Below are 7,283 nucleotides of genomic sequence, written 5' to 3'. Positions count from 1 at the left end.
TTTTTTTCAGAAGCTTGGACTTCTGAGCAGAAAGCAGGGAATACATTTTGTCCCCACCTCTTTGGTGGTCTCAGAGACGTTTAGAAAGTTTAGACTCAAAAAGAACCCAAACACACAGAAAAAGAATTTCGAGTTGGGGCTGGTGCTAATAACAGAGACCCAGGGCCTGCACAGCCATTCCTGCCCCGTGGTAGGCAGAGCGTGTCTCCTTCCTTGGACCTTCATTTCAGAAGGGGAAAAAAAAAAAAAATCTTCAAACTTGGGTCTAGAATTCTTATTTCTAGCCTAGGGCAGAAATGCGGGGACAAGTGCAAATATCTGACCAAGTCTGGCTTCTTTCTTGGTGCTTTTCGGACCAAGTCAGTTCTGAGAGTGTTGTTTGCAAGTCTCTGCCGGTCTGGGTTTAGAACACTCACTGCTTTGGACTGCGAGGTGGTGAGGACAGGGCCTGGCAGAGGGCCCTGTACCCTTGGAGCTTCTCATATGACAATTGGACCAACAGAACTGTGCACTCCCTACACCTGTCCTTCCTGAAATGCCATGCTCTCTGCCCGCCGATGGGAAAGAATTGGTCCCTGATTAGCATTCCATTTTTACACCAAATGGACAGGGGCTCAGACTGCAGAATCCCAGATGCTGATATTTGTATTACTGGATCATAATTACATTTCAAAAAACAAATGACTGCTCCCTGGAAGTTAGAGTAATTGTCCCTTCGTTGTCCTTCCCCTGCCTCCTCAAGCGGCCCTCGGGTGATTTATTATTTCGGGGACCCAGAGGGGACACAGCACTCCCTGTCTGTAAAGGTCATGCAGTTAGAAAAGACTTGATCCGGGTCAGAAGTTACCCTCGGATACCAAGGGGAAACTCCCAGGGAGGTTAATCAACATCCAGCCCAGAGCCGGTCAGCGAGCCTGCACCGCAGTCCGGGCGGGGAACCTGTCCTCACAGCGATCCGATTTCTCCAAGGGCAGATTTCTGCGCCCCCGCCCTGTCCCCTCCAGATGAAGAAATCATGTTTTCAAAACATTTACAGTTCTGATCCTAGCCCCACTCCCAAATGAAATCCTAGAAATCCACTCCCCATGGAGTGATGCCTCTAACACAATCAGTTAGCTTGGGACTTGGTCTTCTTACTCCCCACAGCTGGTAAGTGTGGGGAAGACTTCCGCCATGGCCATGGCCAGCCTCTGGTAAGCAAGCTGGGGTCCCAAGGGCATCCGAGTTGGAGTCTGGGGACTGTTTATTACGATAGAGAAGTAAGAGGTGGAAGGAAAAACCAACAGGTAAATTCCAAGTCGTCCCCAACATTTCTGGTTCAGGTCACACATCCTAATGCCACGAAGGGGCCCTGGGGCCATCCAGGGCGACCCCTCTAAGCTCGGGCAGTGGCTGAACGCTCGCCCCAGCTGTTGCGTCCCAAGGGCTCCTACGAGGCCCTGGTGTGGGGAGTCTCTTGCGGGCAGTGACCTGGACCATGACTCACAATTTAGAGATTGTACCTAGCGAACAGCACACGAGGAGCCCTGGTGGGGGTTCTCTCTGATGAGAGGACCAGCCCCCGCCCCCGGGACCCCCGAAACTTCCCTTCCATGCAGCTTTTCTCTGATGAAAGGGACGAAAGTGGAGGCGACCGTGATAAACCCGCAGAGGGTCACGGTTCTCAAGAAGACAGAGGGAGGCAGCGGTGTGAAAAGGAGACGGTGTTCGGGAGTCGTCTTTAATCCCACTGAAAAATGCCCCAAAACACCAAAATCAGCATCTGACCCTTCCTCCCCATTCAGGAAAGGGAGGTAGGAAAGGCCCTCCGCTCAGATCTGCCAGGCTCCCGGGGTCCGCGAGGAGGGCTCCCTGAAGCTCGGGGCGGGCCGACCTTCATGCAAGGGAGCTGGTCCTCCCAGCCCGGGCCACACACCGGATGGAGCTTTCCTGCGGCTTCCAGCACCGAGACAATGTGGGCAGAGGAACCAGCCAGGATACGGACAATTACAGTGACTGACTGTCTCCAGCTCTGTATTAATCTTTCAAAAAGGCTTCGCTCTGCAGGCAAGGTATTAGGTGGCTCAGCCAACTTCTTAAAAACGTTCCTCTTTCTTTCCAGAATGTCAAGTGAGATTTCAAGGGGGCATACTTCATAACCGAAGTATGTTTTCCTTAGGGCAATAAACCACGACTACGTTTACTCTCCACCCGCCCCCCCGCCCCCGCCAACCCTCCCCGACTTCCAGCCAAAACCTCATCTGTTTTTCAGAGAAACAACAACAACAAAAAACCACAACAGCACCCGTAGGTGTTTTCTTTCAAGTGCAGCGAAGGTCCCTCCTGGGTGGCAGAACAAAGTTAGACAAACTTTATAAATCTCGAGGGAGAGCTGATTTTGGCAGCGGTAAGAAGTCGAATGGGTTTTTCTGCCAGTGTTATTTAACACGGGACCAAGAGGAGCCCTGCCTCCCACGGCCCCGGGGGGACAGAGGAGTGGGCAGTGCCCCCCCACACACACACGGATAAAGGCACAGTGCAGAAGTAAAAAGACAGGCTCCCGGACTCCAGGGCTCCCACGGGGAAGAGCAAAGAGCAGGAGTGGGAGGCTGCCTGGGGCTGACGAGAGCTGGACAGAAACGGAGAATCGATGGGTCTACACAGTGGCGCTCAATCCCGGGGACCCCAGCAGGGCAGACCCAGACGTATTATTGCACCAACAGAATAGGAGCAAGTGTCAGAGGAAGAAACTAGGTGCAACATACACATGCTCTGAACGATACGCCTCCTCCCGGGGAAGTCCCAACAGGAAAGCCACGCTTGGTAGAGCGAAGACCTTCTCCTGCAACCGGGCAATGCCAAGGGGACATCCCTGTGGCCCGGGAGGATGGCAGGTGGGGGATGGCTGGGAAGGGAGCAGAACCCCAGGTGCCCATGGCCGTGGGGCTGGGAGGAGCAGCAAGGGGTGTTGTGGGGGGGGGGGGGGGGGGGGGGGGGTCCATCAGCGGCAACCTGCAGCGTGGCCAGGACTCACCCAAGGTCACACAGTGACTTAGGAAGAAACAATCAGCACCTCCTCTGTCCCTGACAAGCAGAATCCTATCAAGAAGAAGAAAATGACTCTGGGGATTTGAACAAAGAAGCCAGCCTATAAATCTACTCTGCACACAGCTGTGGTTCATCTTCCTGAAATGCCGATCGGACGCTGCCCCGACGGGATACCATATCCAGATGCAGCCGGCACCCTCGGAAGCCAAGGGCCAAGGGGTTTGTGGCTGGAAGATATACAGACGCCACGGCCCCCCAGGCTCCCCACTCCAGCGTCGACGCCCCCCGCAGACCAGTTTTCTTCTTTCCTTGTGTGTCTCCGTTTCCCTCTGCTTGCCCTCTATCTGTGTCTCTGTCTCACCCATCCAGAAACATCCACGCGACAAAGATTTGTCAAGCACCACCTTTCTCTCTGGCCCCGTGCTAGGCACCAAGGATGTAACAGTGAACAAATGGACATGATCCTGTCCTCTTGGAGTTTCCAGCAAGAACTTAACCAATTAACCACACCAGTATTTTAAATGTAAAACTCTATATAGGTCTTTGTTTTTAAAAATACTTGTGCAGGGCGCCTGGGTGCCTCAGGGGGTTAAGCGTGTGCCTTTGGCTCAGGTTATGATCTCAGGGTCCTGGGATGGAGGCCCACGTCTGGCTCCCTGATCAGTGGGGAGTCGGCTTCTCTCTCTCCCTCTCACACACACACACACACACACACACACACACTTTCTCTCTCTCTCTCTCTTTCTAATAAATACCTAAAATCTTTATAAAAAGATACCAATGCAGAAAGTACGGGAGGACTGATGGCCCAGAAGTGACCCTGCTTTGGTGGGGGGGTGGTCCCTGAGAAAGGATTCCTGGGGACTGAAGGGTGACCAAGCTGGAGGCAGGAGGGCCAGGTGGGTGGGTTCCAGGGCGAGCCTGGAGCAGACAGGGAGGCCAAGAAGACGGAGGCCGGGCGGAGCCTGGGGGACATCGGGGGTCCTGGTCCGGACTGTCAAAGACTGTAAAATCAGGGGTGGGGAAAAGTTGGGAATCCAGAATCCCACTTTAAGAAACTAGAAAAAGCACACGTTTAAGCCAAAATACATATAGAAGGGAAACTCAGGGGCAGGGAAGAGAAGCTGGAGAATCAGGAACATCCATCCCCAGCCCCGCGAGTCAAGGGGAGTGGGAAGCTGGTTGGGTTTGCCTGTCTGAGCGGGGGCTGGAGGCACCCCACAAAGGCGCCCTGCTCCCCTCGTCCTGTCGGTGACCCCGGTGACCCCCGGGTGCAAACAGCCGGCTTCTGGTGCAGGAGGGAGTGTGGGGGCTGGGCCCGGCGGCGCAGGCCGGCCAGACACACAGGGTCTCCCGCTTCAGCCGGGCCGTGCTTGGTGGAGGGTTCTGCCATCACCGCCTTGAAACCGTTCAATATCTTCTGAATAAACAACCCCGCATCCTTCCTTCGCACAGACTCTGGAGCCGGTTCTGCATGGGAGGCAGGGGACAAAGGAGCACGCCCCCAGGGGTGGACACCCACCGTGCGTTCAGACAGCCTGGGCCGCCATCTGCTAGGCGCCCGCCCGGGGCCGCTGCGGGAAGCGCGGCCTCACGGCGCGCCGTCTCACACTGCCAGCGAACGTGCTTGCGAGCCGCTGGGACACATTTCCTCCTGGCTTTTGTCACCTGTCTGACGCTAATACTAATTGTGGCCACTTACTTCCCGCCGCGGAAGTCTGAGCCTCGTGAACGGAGCACACGGGGAGGAAAAGAGCACCAGGCTGCAGAGAAGCCCTTGTGTCTGGAGAAAGGCAAAAAGCCCGAAACTGGAGAGATTGGGGGACCCCGTCTGCCCAACATCAGAGCCCCGGGCCCCCTTCATTTCTCCCACACAAGGCCGGGGAGCGCATCTGTCATTCACGCAGGCTGCTCGCATTCCGAGAGCATGGACGCGAGTGCAGGAGCCTGGGCAGGGGACCCTCCGCCGCCCATTCATGGGGTCCCACGGGGCACCTCCACCTGGCATTCAAGGCCAGGCACAACCTGCCATGGGCTCTCCCAACATTCTGCCCGGTGACCACTAGGCTGGGCTTCTGGGGCACCTCTAGCTGAGCTGTGCCTTTCTGAGGTCAGGAACCCCTTCCACCTGCCCCGGGAAGCCCCCCCCCCCCCCCGCCCACCCAGCCCCTCCCCCTGCTCCTGTGTGTCTGAGCACGTGGCTGGGCTGACAGTGAGTCGTCCGCTTAGTGCTTGAGAACACGCCTGAGCCAGACCCGCTGGGGGGTCACAGACCCATCGCCGCGCCGGAGCCCGAGCCCCGGCGGTAAATGACAGTGACACTCTCTGGCCTGGCAGATGAAATGAGATAGTGTGAGAAGCCAGGAAAACAGTAATACTGACAGTGCCCTTGCTTTTATGAAAAACACGGCAGATGAGAAGGCACCGCAGGAGAAAAGCGGCTACAGATAGGAACATTAACAAAAAATCCCTCTGGCAGCAGACAACAGCAGGCCCGCCGGAGAAACGATCAAAACCAGACACCAGCGCGTCAGAAGCCCCAGTGGTCTGAGACCGAGCAGGGCAAACACAGCCCTGGACCCCGGCAGGACCACGGCGCGGTCCTAGCAGTGGGAGGGAGTCTATAACCAGTCATCCGCTCCGCTGTCGGGTGCCAGGGCACACAGCGCGATGCTGGGTCAAACGATAACATATTTCAGTTCTTAAGAAACTGCTAGACCTCTTTTCCAACCAACAGTGTAGGAGAACTCATTCTTCCCAGCCTGGCCGCCACCTGGCGTCGTCAGTCTTTATAAAATGCAGCCATTCCCGTGAGCGTCGTGCATTAGGTATTGTGGTTTTAATTTTCATTCTCCTGATGATTAGTGATGCTCGACAGCTTCACACGGACTCACTGGCTGTGAGGTGTCTTCTTTTGCGAGGTGTCTTTTCAAATCCTTCCCCATTTTCTAGGTGGCTGGGCTTTTTATTATTGAACAGGAAGAGCTATTTACATATTGTAGAGACAAGGTCTTCGTCAGACACCCATGCTCAATATTTTCTCCTAGGCTGTGTCTTGTCTTTTTGTTTACTTCAGAGTGTCAGAAATTCTTTTATTTTCCTTCCAGAACGTTCCTTCATGACCAACATAATAATTCCTCTCCCTCCACCCATGGGTTTGCTTTTTCCAGAATGTGAACATTGTATAAACGAAATCTCTGCATTGTGGAAGCTACTGAGCCTCATTCTACATCTTCGTCACCATACCCGCACAGCCTCCGGATGAGTTGCACCAGCCCTTTTGTCCCTCACTACGGCTAAGTAGCTGCACGTTGAGAATTCCTTTTGTGTGGATGCTCCGTCCATTCCCCAGAGATAAACTATAAACAGACGCGCGCGTGTTTTTATGTGCATCTGTTTTCATGTCCTTGGGGAAAATACCTAGAAGTGAGATCGCCGGGTGTTACAGTACACGAGTATTTGACTTTGTAAGAAACAGCCCCGTGATTTTCCAAAGTGGCCATCTTGTTTGGCATTCCCCTCAGCAGAGGATGGGAACGCCAGTCGTTCCTCCAGCACTTGATAAAGTCAGGATCTTCGGGCGTTGTTTTCATGCTGATTTGTCTTGGTGAATATTCCACACGTATTTAAAAGAAACCGTGTTCTACTGTGGGGTGCTGTTCTGTGCTAAAAACTGCCGATGAGACCAAGGTGGTTGAACACATTGTTCAGGTCTTCCAGAACCTTACCAGCCTTCTTCCTACTCCTACTAACTCAGGGACGTTGCCATTTCCAACCATAACTCTGGATGCGTCTGTTTCTCTTTCCAGTTCAAGTACTTTCGCTTCAAGTATTTCGTATCTCTTATTTCTGTGTGTCTACTTGGGATTGCCACGCCTTCTTGTGAGTTGACTTCTGTGGCATTAAAGAATGTCTCCTGCTTAGCTCCGTTAATATTTCCTGCTCTGAATTCTCCTTAATACACCACTTCAACCTACTTTGGATTTGCATGTGGACAGCCAGCCCTCTCCCTCCTGGTCTTCCTCCTCCTACTCCTCCTCCTCCTCCTCCTACTCCTCCTCCTCCTCCTCCTACTCCTCCTCCTTCTTCTCAAGATTTTATTTATTTGTTAAAGAGAGAGAGAGAGAGAAAGTGCACAAGCAGGAGCAGCAGCAGGCAGAGGGAGAAGCAGGCTCCCCAATGAGCGGGGAACTTGACGTGGGACTTGGTCCCAGGACCTTGGGATCAAGAGCTGAGCGGAAGGCAGATGCTTGACC

This window comes from Mustela nigripes, chromosome 7, assembly GCF_022355385.1.
Source record: "Mustela nigripes isolate SB6536 chromosome 7, MUSNIG.SB6536, whole genome shotgun sequence".
Classification (NCBI taxonomy): domain Eukaryota; kingdom Metazoa; phylum Chordata; class Mammalia; order Carnivora; family Mustelidae; genus Mustela; species Mustela nigripes.
This window is presented reverse-complemented; position numbering follows the sequence as displayed.